This window comes from Lynx rufus, unplaced genomic scaffold (assembly GCF_022079265.1).
Source record: "Lynx rufus isolate CCGP_SWC_20201006 ecotype Redwood Valley unplaced genomic scaffold, mLynRuf1.p SCAF_7, whole genome shotgun sequence".
Classification (NCBI taxonomy): domain Eukaryota; kingdom Metazoa; phylum Chordata; class Mammalia; order Carnivora; family Felidae; genus Lynx; species Lynx rufus.
Genome location: NW_025814889.1, coordinates 87,697,708 through 87,711,234, shown reverse-complemented (window position 1 = coordinate 87,711,234; position 13,527 = coordinate 87,697,708).

Here is a 13,527-nt window from a genome sequence, read left to right as displayed (position 1 = left end):
TCATATAATTCACATGAGTATTTTCATCTGGAGTAATAATATAGTAGGTGTTCTAATTTCTGGTACTAGTATTTGAATGGGGTATTGAGGTCAATGGGAAAAAAATTTTAAAGTATGAGTTACTTGATTTGGGTCACTAGATGTTTGTGTAAGATAAATCCTGTATTCTTAATAATGGGTTGGAGCAGTTGACCCTAGTTTAATGGTTTTGTCCCACTTTCCCTCAGATATTCCTTGTCTGGCACCTTTGTTTTGGCAGCTCGTCTCTGGCTGCCCAGCTTCTCCTCCAGATGATTTACTGCTGCCAATAATATCTATGTCCAATGACAAATTTGTTCTCAGCTACAAGTCATTTGATCTTTAAAAAAAAAAGTCATTTGGCTTCTTCTCCCTCCACTACAGACTCTTTATTCTGTCCTTTTTTTTTTTTTTTTTTTTACTCCTAAGACCCTTTTTCTTTTCTAGCTTCCTTAAATTATCCAAACTTACTACCCTCATACCATACCCACCAGTTAGGGTTTGGCCAAGAAAACAGAATCCACTCTGTGAATGTTAAATGTGAAGGTTCTAATACAGGGACTGAGGATTCATACAACTTTGGAAAGCCTGGGAGAGTGAAATTATCACCCCTGGAGTATATCTCCTGACTGAACAAATTTGAGGTCCTCCCTTCTCAAGTTTTCCTTCTTTATACCTTCTTTATAGACAGTGCTGATTACCATGCCCAGCTGCTTGACCTTTTATTGCATATAACTTCTGTTCCTTTATTCTCTCCCCATGACTTTGAGTAGATTCAATATTATTATATAATTCACCACTCTCTTTATCTGATTCTTACCATTCAAAACCCAGATAACCTTTCTATTTTTTTTCCCCAAGAAGTCACTGATCACCTTTTCCATGTGATTTTTGAATGAGTATTCTATAACCATCGTTTTTGTGTCTTTGATTTTCACTCCATTTTCTGCCCTGCTTTCCATACCCTCCCATTTTCTTTTTATTTCTTCAAGTTTACTAATGACATGTTTTGCTATATCCTAACTTTTTGTCAGTCTCAATTGATATAGAACTTATGGGTCACTAGACATTATGGTTTACCTTCTCATTCTTGAAATTTCTACAGTGAAATACAGATATGCCAGAAATATTCTTTAAGTTAAAAAAAACAATATAAAATGAATTATTGAGGATATATTTTTCATCTCCCAAAAGCTTTTTGAATTTTTCCTCATAATTCCTAATAAGATCTTTCTAATCTGGGTGTTCATAATAATTTTTGCAGGAGCTTGCTAACTGGTGATTCTTGTTTCTGTAACCACTTCTTAGTGACTCCTCTCTCCTGATCTGTGGTAGGCACTGAATGCATGTTTGTTAGCTAATTAATGATCCAAAAATAGTGCTTCTGTCATTTTCTCGCAGAGGACCTTAGTTTTTGTTATTGCCAAACTCCTTTGACTGTTGGACTTTAGACTCTGGGCTCGATCTGCCATTTAATTCTTAACACTGTAACTTTTGAGGTAGAAAAAGTTCTTATTGCTATCCTGGTTTATTTTTTACATCTCAGATATGTTAACCCTCTTTTGTTTATTTAATATCTTGCCTGTCCTTTGCAACTAGTTTTTTGTTCTTATCACATTTAATAAATTACAGCTTCTGACATGGTTTTTTTTCTTTTGTGGCCATTATTTCTAACAAATCCAATATTTGGGGAACACAAAAATATTTAGATACAAATTTTATTAGGAAAATATGGCTGTCAAGGTCTTTAACAACCTGACTGTATGTTCCCTCCCATCCTGTCTCTGACCTACATCTGTATTTGCCCTTTGCTTTAGCCTTATCAGATTTCTTGCCATCCTCTGAAAATGTTGCAACCTAATTTTTCCATGCAACTGTGTTTTTGTTCCCACAATTCCCTCTATATGGAATATCATTTTGTTTCCTTCTTAGCCTTGTGAATTTGTATTCTTCTATAAGGCCTAGTTCGTATGTGTATTGAGTTCTCTGTTGCTTCAAGCTTAGCTAATATCTCCTTCCTTTATGTTGTTATATCATTATTTTTGTACCTTTTAAAAAGTATTTACCACATTATGTTATACATGTTTTCTCTATTAGACTATGAGTTCATTGGAGATCAGGTGTATGTCTTCAAATTTTTTTTTTTTCCCACTCAATACCTGGTAGATCTTTCATTAGAGATGCTTAGGGATACATGCCTCTTATGCATTGCTCTCTTATACCATACATAAAATAAGATTTGGGCAAGCATACCAGATCCTATATTTTTAAAGTGTCTCATTGCCACAAGCTGGGTTAGGATTCTACTCATTAGTCATTGAAGATGTTTGTCTCCAGGCAGCCTTTGTTAAATTATCATTTTTCATATCCTCAGTATAATCTCACTGATGGATAATAGACTAAAAAGTTAAAAAGAAAAAAAGTTTAAAGTAGATTTTTAAAGGGATCTTGTAATCTAACATTAAAATTGGTTAGCATATGAATATATCTTTATTTAATCACAAGTGTATATTCAGTAGTAAAGCATTTATTGATTACTTATGGTAAAATTATTATACTTGAAACAATAGAGCACAGAAAAGTCGTAAAATTGTTGTTTGGCATGAAGACCTTCCAATTTATTTAGGAGAAAAAGAGAAAATAGTTGCTTAAGTGTTTGCTGTATGACAGTCATTTTGTGTGTGTGTGTGTTTCATATACCTAATTCCTGTTCATACTCACAAGTATATTATTTCATTGTTAAGAAATGTGGCTTAAAGTGGTTAATAAATTCATTCAGGATAACCTAGCTCGTGAATTTGAAATCAGCCAGTTTTATGTGTGTCTAAAGCCAACACTCTGGTCCCACCCTTTACTAGTGATCTCTTTGAATGTTCGTTGAGATATGAATTCTAGGGAAAATTTCTTAATTTCTTTTCTCTATCAGTTTCCTGATATAGTTAAATAAAATAATTATCCTCCTCCCAACTCAACTGCGTAGAATTGTTTTAATGATTGACTAAGATAATATGCGAAAAATAATGAGCCCAGTGATTGGAACAAAGCTCTCAAAAACTGGAAGCCACTATGATCATCATCATGATTTAATCATAATGCCTTTGAAAAAATAAACAAGGAAAGCAGACCTATATCTGCACAAACACAGCAAGCTCAAGATGCTGCATGTGGGCTTGAAGCAATGACATTGATAGTGAGGCCCATGTTGTGTGTCTCATATTTTTATATAGTGTTTTAAAATGAACCAGTTGCTTTAATGTATATTATTAAGGCATGTTAAATGTTGGGGGCTGAAGTACAAGTTTATTTTATTGACATACATTTGTAGAGTAAGAGAGCTCAAAGAAAGAGGTATTTGGCTTGGAGAATGGAGTGAGTTAGGGAAAATTAAAAATACTGACAGAGTTGTAATGAAAGTGCTGGTAGAGCGTTTATAGAGAGATAGATAGATAAATGTGTGTAGATAAAATAGCATAATGAAAGGACCAGAAATTGGAATGAACAAGTTGTATATGGAGGAAAAAAAATGAGGTTGGCCCTGGACAGATTTTTTTTCTTCTTTTAAATCTCTAGCCATCTCTGCTGCCACCTAGAAGAGTAGCTAATGTAACAAGGAGATAAGGAACATGTTTTAAACATGTTTTAAATGATAATATGTTGCAGTTACATCTATTAAGTGATAAGTACCCATTGATCCAACATGGAGACCTCATTAAACAATGGTTGGCCACAGGGACATTACCAGGGCAGGACCAACATTACAGAAATGTGGGACTGTACACCTGTTGAAGAGATTCACTGCTTGTGTATATATCCTATTTGGACTATTATTTTCTTTATTGGAGAATGTATGACAGTGGTGAATAGATCACCTTTATCTTTTCTCCCCATTCATATAATACAATGCAGAAACAGGAGCTCCATAAATCCTGACTGTAAGTGCTTATCAGTTTGCTTTCTTCTGATGTTTTCACTTCTCCTGCCAGTATTCTTGATTGCTTTTCAAGTTTTGAACTGAAATACTGAAAGCATTATTTTGAATGGTTCACCGGAGCTGGTTCAACTTTTACTTGAGTTTCCAGCATTTTGTATTATTATAGATTGAAAGAACTGTATCAGCCTGCCAGTGCTGTTTGATAGAGTGTATGTGGTATGTTGAATGTGTTTCATTCAAAATGATAGAAGGAACAGTGCGGGTGTAGTATGTTTTTTAGGATCAAGTCACTGCACTAGATACATAATGGATGGCTGTTAGATTCTCTTTAACTTATCCTTTACAGTTAAATTATTGCATTCGAGGACTTTGAATTCCCTCTGATACAGGACCTCCATGGAGCATGGATCGTTATTCCCAGTCACTTCTTTGGAGGAAGTCAAGTCCTTGGGTTCTTCTTTGTAACCCCAGTGGGCCTAGCACAGTGTTTATATTTAGCAGGTAATTAATTAGTGTCTCTTGATTGAATTAATTATTGCCTAATTTCAGAAGAGTACATGTGCTGCTCTGAATACTTAACACAATAGAATATATACATAGAAAAAGATACACTCAGATGTCACCTCCTCACTGAAGCCTGACCCACAAGAAAAGATTGAGACACTTTGTATTACAGACCTTCATAATTTCTCATTTTTAATTTGGAGCAACTTAAAATTTATTTGTAATAATATATGCATTGTTTCCCCAGGTCAGCTTGGGTATTCTTCTACATGTCTACTGCTCATACATAAACTTATTTAACAGTAGAATATACACATAGAAAAAGACACCCATAGAAAAGTGATTATTTCATTGACTGGCAAAACATAAGGAATTTTATATTTATTATAGAAGTCTGTCACTCTAGTGTTGTAAATATGTCTCGGCAGTTTAAAACACTTCAAATAAGAAAGAAGGAAGATAGAAGTTATGTTAACAAAGCTTCAAGTGAGAACAAAATGGGCTGTACTCCAAGATTCTTGAAGTGGAATTATACTATGCAATGTGGTTCTACTTTGTTTGGATGCAAATGAGCTGAACTCTCTGATTTGGTTCCATAAATATTTATTGAAAATGTATATGCTCAGCCATAGCCTTGATGTGAATGATTTAAAATATGATTAATATCCACTCATACCCATTAGATTAGAAAAAAAAAGAAACAGAAAATAACGAGTGTTGGTGAGGATGAAGAGAAATTGGAAGTCTTATGCACTGTTGGTGAGAATGTAAAATGGTGCACTTTGCTATGGAAACAGTATGTTGGTTTCTCAAAAAGTTGAAAATAGAATTACCATATGATCTAGCAGTTAAAGTTTTTGGCATACATCCAAAAGAATTGAAAGCAAGGTCTTCAGATTTTGTACATTCATGTTTGTAACAGTATTGTTTATAAGTATCAAAAGGTGAAAACAACCCAATTATTCATCCATAGATGAATAGATAAACAAAATGTGGCATATATACATTTGGATGGAATACTATTCAGCCTTAAACAGGAAGAAAATTGTGACATATACTACAACATGACTGAACCTAGAGGAGGATATTATGCTAAGTAAAATAAGCCAGTCACTAAAAAAGGACAAAAACAACAGTTCCAATTAAATGAGGAACCTGGAATTGTCACATTCATGGAGACAGAAAGTAGAAAGGTCATTGCCAGAAGCTGGGGGAAAAACCGAATGGGGATTTACTGTTTAATGGGTATAGAGTTTCAGTTTTGCAAGATGAAAAAGAGTTCTGGAGATTGGTGGTGGTGATATGTGTACAAGAGTGTAAATGTATTTAACACTGATGAGCTGTACATCTTAATTTTATCATCTTAACTTTTATGCTTTATATTTTCATCATCTTAATTAAATTTTATCATCTTAATCATTTTTATGTTTTGTATATTTTACTCCACCCCCTCACACCTACACGATGATTAAGACACAGTTCCTGTCTTCAGTGTTTTACAGTCTCTTTGTGGTGATGAAGTAAATGAAGTTATACTTACTTGAGTGGAATACTAAAGGCTGATTAGGAGTTAGCTTCATGAAGAAGGAAGGCAGAAAGGTAGAGGGCCCTGGGAGAGGCATGTGGAGAAACTAGGTGTTAGGATGGCCAAAGCTTGTGGGTTGTGTAGACCGTGGTATCAGATGAGCCTTGAGAGGGAGGCAAGGTCCGTGTTTTTCAGAAGTTCTAGGCCACATTATAGATTTTAGTCTTTAACCCAAATATCCATGTTCATTGAATGCAATTAAGTGTGTCTCTGATTAGGTGTTTTGGGGGTTGCATAACTCCATATTATTCTCAGTTTCCCATAATTAGGGCCACTGATCATCTGCTTGCAGCTTCTGTTTTGTTCTGGCTTCACCGTGCCATTGATGACTGGTTAAGGAGTAATAATTGCATGAGGTTGTCAGAGTATTCTTAGAACCAGTGCATTCCAGAGAATCAGACTTCTTGTTGCTTCTGAGTTTGTCTGATCTTGGATTCTAGCATTTATTGATCTTTTAAATTAGTTTTATTGAGGTAAAATTGACAAAATAAGATATTTACAGTGTAATGATTTGATGTGCATATATGTTTTGAAAGAATTCCTCCCCCACTGAGTTAATTTAACAAGTACACCATCTCACGTATTTACCTTTTTTGTGTGTGTGCATGTGAATATTTCTGCTTCCTTCTCTAAGCAATTTTAATTATGCAATACAGTGTTATCAACTGTAGCAATCAGATTATACATTAATCCCTCAGATCTTATTCATCTTATAACTGAAAGTTTGTATACGTATAAGTGATAGCATGTGAAATTTGTCTTTCTCTGTCTTATTTCACTTAGCATAATGACCTGCAGTTTCAATTATGTTGTTGCAAATAGGATTTTGTCCTTCTTCAAGGTTGAATAATATATGTGTGTGTGTGTGTGTGTGTGTGTGTGTGTGTGTGTGTGTGTATCACACTTTATTCATCCATCAATGGACATAGGATGTTTCCATATCTTGGCTTTTTTGAATAATGCTCCTCTAAACATGGGAGTACATATAACTCTTCAAGATGTTGATTTCAACCCTTTTGGATATATGCTCAGAAGTGGAGTTGCTGAATCATATGGTATTTCTATGTTTAATTTCTTAAGGAAACTTAATACTGTTTTCTTTAGTGGCTGCATCAATTTATAATTACATCAACAGTGTGCAAGTGTTCCCATTTCTGTGCATCTTTGCTAGCATTTGTTCTCTCTCTCCCTCTCTCTCTTTTATAATAGCCATCCCTACAGGTGTGAGTTGTTATTTCATTGTGGTTTTGATTTGCATTTCCAGATGATTAGTGATGTTGAGTACTTTTTTATTTACCTGTTGGCTATTTGTATATCTTCTTTGGAAAAATGTCTATTCAGGTCCTTTGCCCATTTCATTTTTCTCTTTCTTTCTTTCTTTCTTTCTTTCTTTCTTTCTTTCTTTCTTCTTTCTTTTTTATTTGGCTATTGAGTTGCATGGATTTCTTATGTATTTTAGGTATTAACCCCTAATTAGATATGTGGTTTGAAAATATCTTCTATTTGGTAGGTTGCCTTTTCATTTTGTTGATGGTTTTAGAAATTTTGCTGTCCAGAAGCTTTTTAGTTGGGATTTTGTTTCACTTGTTTATTTTTGCTTGGGCTCTCATGTTTAAAATAAACCTTCCTTGCTCTCTGATTGAGTCCTTACCTGGTTACCCTCCCAGTAGATCACTTTTCTCCTAGGGGGGATCTTTTCTTGTCAGTTACCTTCTCCTAAGTAATTGTTTACTTGCATGGATTCTTAGGTATGAACATTGCCTAAATATTCTATTTCTTTGCTAACCTTTTGGAATTTTGGGTTATGGTGTCAATTAACCTTCAAATATCTGTACTAATCTCTTGATGGGAAGCTAAAGATGTGTAAAGCATTTTACTTGACAGTCATATATAACCTAGTGGAGGGGCTACAGATAACTGTCTAATACAAATCAAACTATGATGAGTATTGTGATAGTAGTATGTAAGTAAATAATTCTTTGAACACATAAGAAAATTATTTTTGCAGGGGATGGTGGAGAGAAATTAAAGAAGGTGTTATATAGGTATTGCAAATACCATTTGGATTGGGTCCCAAAGGATGAATAGAATTTTGATATATGGAGAAGAGAGGTGTTACTGAAAGAAAAGTCTAACAAACAAAACAAAATGATTAGCATCTGACACTGTCCCAGATACATAGAGTGCCTTACATATTTGTTCAGTGATTAATGAATGGATAAAAGCGTGGGATAAGAAAGAGGGAGTAATCAAAGAGATTGTGTGTTGCTAACTTGACTAACTGGATATGTGGTAATGCCAAGACTCAGGATTCTGGGGCAGTGGCAGATTTGGGTAAGGTAGGGGAAGAGAAGGTTATTTAACATATGGTGAATTTGAGGTGTTTGGATGCATCTTGTGAAGGTTACAGCATTCTGATAGCTCAGCTTTAGCTTTCCTTGGGTAGCACCTCATAGAAAGGAGGTTTCTCAGAGGAAAGACAGTGAGAGGGAGATAATTTGGGGGATTTTTATAAAAATCGAGATTAAAATGACTGTCTAAATTAAGATACTGGGAATATATTAGAAGGAGTGATATGATTTTCTAATAAAGAATTTATATAAGGATATAATTAGAAAATAATGAAATGTGAATATAAACCACATATTGACTAAAAAAGAAATAAAACAGGGTGACTGGGTGGCTCAGTCGCTTAAGCTCAGGTCATGATCTCATGGTTTGGGAGTTTGAGCCCCACATCGGGCTCTGTGCTGACAGCTCAGAGTCTGGAGCCTGCTTCAGATTCTGTGTCTCCTTCTCTCTCTGCTCCTCTCCCACTCATGTGCTGTCTCTCTCTCTGTCAAAAATAAAATAAACATTAAAAAAAAAAGAAATAAGACAAAAACCAAATAAGCAACAAGAAAAATTCTATGACTCAGGTCCCCATCCAATCATGACTGCATTTTTCAGAATTATAAGCTTGGCTATTTGATTATCTCCTTTTAAGCTCCATGGTGACTAGATCAAACACTATTGTAGGAAAAGAAGACCAGGTAAAGCCTTCTATGTATAAAAAAATAGCTATATCAGGGAGATAACTTATTTTACTTGAGTTTTGTTCTGAATGAAGCTGTGAAGCAAATACTTAAAATACTTTTCAGAGGTTTGGTGTCATAGACTCTGGGTCTAAAGTTCTCTCCTGTCTAGGTAGAGAGCGGGACTCAGGATGAAAGACAAGAGCCCTGAATAAGGGTCCTTGCCCCATTTTTATTAGGATCAGAAGGCTTACAAACATGGCGATGGACGTGCACAAAGGGACAATGAATCTGTGAACATTAACTTTGTACGTGAGGGAAAGGGGGTCTTGAGGATATATGTGGTTAGGGCTTTGGGTTAATACAAAACAAAATCCAGGCACCGGGCAGTTGGGAGGAAGGTTGTTGTTAACAGCAGACATGATGCAGCAGCTCTGTTTATCTTAGCTAGCCTAGGAGATGAGACAGGTAGGGAAAATAGCCTCAGGGTTAACAAGGCACTTTTTCTTTTGTTAACCGTGTCCCCTCTGGGCTGCTTTGCCTGCAGCTCAGTGGTCCATAGTCAAATTCGCCAATTTACCTAACCTGGCCCTATCCTCCTGTGAAAGCAGCTTTTCTGCTTTAGTACCGAACTGGGGGTGTTACCACCCTAAATATCTAATCTTGTTTATTACATATACCTATGTATTGGCACCTTTGCGCCATTCTTATTTTAGGCCTTTGCCTCTCCCTTTCTATTCTGGGGCTCTGCAGCCCCTCTCTATTTTGGGATGCCTTTGCCTCTCCCTATTTCTGGCGCCTTTGTGCCTCCCTATTCTCGGAGTGCCTTTGCACCCCCCTTATTCTTGGGGTGCCAATCTGGTTTACCCAAACTTGAGTGTGAGCATTTTATGATTTTGTGTTTCTTCATGCCTTTTTAACCCCATTGGTAAGCCCTGGGGATTCCTAAGCTTATCCCCCACAGTTTGTGTTAAAATATGAAGGTAAACAGAAACTCCTAGAATTTCTGTATTAGGTTTAATGTACATAATCTTTAATAATAATTGATGAAGAATGAATGTGACATTTTGTTGGCTTTAATGTAAATTCATATAAGTAGTGAACGTATTGTAGTTGTAATCAGCAAAATTGAAATTTTGAGTTCTAGTGGAAAGGAAAAAAAAACACACTAGTTTAGCTTTCTACCAATTAGAGGGATTAAATATTCTGAATTCAAACTCTAGTTGAATGCTATCTCCTGTTGTAGAGAAAGCACTAGGTCTACTTATCTCAAAAACGATAGATAACAAAATACAACCAGATAGATTTGGAGGATCATTCTAAGCAAAGCATTTGATGTTAGAGAAGAGATTAAAACAAACAGGAAAAACTACAAGGACATGAACCTCAAAGAGAACAAAACAGTCACATGGAGCCTGAAATATACTCTATTACATGCATAAGTAAGAGGAACAACTCTCTGAAGTTGGTGCATCCCTGCTTGACCTGACATGCATCCCTGCTTGACCACTCAGTACTTTTGTGACCTTGAATGAGATGCTTACCTTTTCAGACTATAACTTCTTTACCTGTAAAATAAGGGAGGAAAGATGCGGCCTGATTGCCAATAATTTATGTAAAAGTGCTATGGAATAGGAGGCATTCTGTCAAGCTAAAAGCTTTCAGAAAACAAAGTGAAGGATTAGCTCTGGAATAAAATTTTGATTAGAAACTATATCATGTCATCACCCCAGATGACCACAGTTCTATAACATTATGATTCAGATGGAGAGTATATATCCAAGTAAAAATTATAGGCCCCAAGTTGATAGCAAATACAGAAAGGAAAAAAAGACGAGTTCTGTTTTCTTTGTTTTCACCAGGTGGTACATGTAAATGTTTAGCAAGGCATTTTTGAGTATAGAAGGGTTTTTCATTGAAATAGAACTAAGTGGCTGTAATTAGAAAAGGCATAATGATAAGTTAAAAAATATGTTAGGTGGAGGGAATGGGCTAAATGGGTGATGGGCATTAAGTAGGGAACTTGTTGGGATGAGCACTGCGTGTTACAAGTAAGTGATGAATCACTCAGCTCTCCTAAAACCAACACTACACTATGTGTTAACTAACTTGGACTTAAATAAAATTAAATAATTAAAAAACATGTTGAATGGGATCAAGAGATACAAACTCCTAATTATAAATAAATAAGTTACAGGGATAGAAATTACAGCATAAGGAATGTAGTCAGCAACATTGTGATAACATTGTATGGTGACAGATGGTGATTACACTTATCATGATGAACATTGTGTAATGTATAGAATTGTCAGATCACTGTGCTGTATACCTGAAACTAATGTAACATTGTATGTCAACTAAACTTCAACTAAAATAAATAAATAAAAATAAAATAAATAAATAAAAATATGCCCAATGGTCCAATGTGGTGATTTGTGAAAACATGCTGTGATATGATGAAGAGGATTCTAGGTCTTGTCTGAGGAACATATCTGATAAATTTAATGACGAATGATTGCACAACTGTGTGACTGTACTAAAACTGACTGAATTCTATGCTTTTAAAAGGTGAAACTTATGTAATTTACATCTTAATAAATTTCTTATCTAAAAAAAGTTGAAAGGTAGTGTAATTGATTCATAGAATTCATTAAATAGCTAAATATTAATTTATAATTGGAGGGTATACTACTTATGATTATGTGGGTAATAGAAAGGAACATATGGGAGGGGGAACTGAGAGACTAGATCCCAGTCCTTATACAATCAGTCTCTGAGCTGTTTAGAGTATGTTTTCTCATCTGACAAATGAGGTTAATAACAATGCATTTCTCAAGGGTAGTATGTAGATAAAATGAATCAATATAAATTTAGTGAGCCATAAAACTCTATTCAACAAATACATTTAGCACCAAAAATATGCTTAGCAGGATGTTAGATGTTAGGAATATAATGATAATTGGACAAAGCTTGTTCACTTCAAGAACACACAGTGTAATGGGCTAGGTACCTTATTGTGCTGTTTTGTTGCCACTTAATTAGATATGTGTGCAGAGTGATCTTGGAGGACAGAGGGAGGAGCATGGATATATTTTAGAGAAAGATTTTGAAACTAGAATCATACTGAAAAGCACCATACAAATTTGAGGTACCAAGATTCACACCCATAGATTTACAATGGTGAGTGGTAAAGAAACTATCAAGTTATTTAAATATGAAATTTAAAGGATGAAATTAAAAAATCAAATCAACAAATTGCAGCACACAAACCAGCCATGTTATTGCATAAAAAGTAATGTACTGAATCTTTTGATAAACTGTTAATTTATGAGATCATTCCAACTGTTTAAAGAAAACACAGAAATGTTTACTTCTAGCTGAAGAAAAAAAAATTATAGAAAATGATACATAAAATCAGTTTAGACAGTCCCTATATTTATTGGACATTGTCTTTATTTTTCCACCTCCACACAAAGGCATAATGTTAATGTTAACATGATAGACATAATTTCCAGGTCTGGGGCCCATACTGTTGCTCTGTTTCTTTGTTACTACTCATTAAAGCATATATATAAAATGTATATTTATATTGAATAAAAACAAATTAAAGAATTAATGTTAGAGTTCGGCAAGTTGGCTAGATGTGCATCACATAAACAAAAGTAATCGGTTTATTTTCTTTATTCTAGGAATAAATACATAGAAATGCTGTCTTATAATCATGATGAAACTATCAAATAGTTAGAAGTAAATTTAACCAGAAGAGTAGCAGACCTATACAAACAAAACGATGACATCTAATTAAAACCATAAAGCAAAATTTGAATAAAGGGATAGATATATCGTGTTATAGGATGGAGAAGTCAATATCATGAAAGTAGTAATTTTCCTAAAGGTTAATGTATATATTTAATGCAATTTCAATGAGAATCAGAGCAGATTAATTATTAAGTGGACAAAATAATCTTAAAGTTCACATGGAAAAACAAATGTTTTAGAACAGCCAATAAAAATGTGAAAAAGAACAGCAAGAAAGTATTTTTCATATCAGATATCAGAGCATACAATAAAGCTTCTGTAGTCAAATCATCATGGGAATAGATGAATAGGTTGGTAGAAAAGCATAGAGAATGATGAATATGTTAAAAGTAAAGAATTGGGGCGCCTGGGTGGCGCAGTCGGTTAAGCGTCCGACTTCAGCCAGGTCACGATCTCGCGGTCCGTGAGTTCGAGCCCCGCGTCGGGCTCTGGGCTGATGGCTCGGAGCCTGGAGCCTGTTTCCGATTCTGTGTCTCCCTCTCTCTCTGCCCCTCCCCCGTTCATGCTCTGTCTCTCTCTGTCTCAAAAATAAATAAAACGTTAAAAAAAAAAAAATTAAAAAAAAAAAAAAGTAAAGAATTAATATTGACAAGTGAAATGGCTTTAATTTTTCTGGAAGAGAAGAAAAATGGATCTTTACCCTATGCCATATGCAA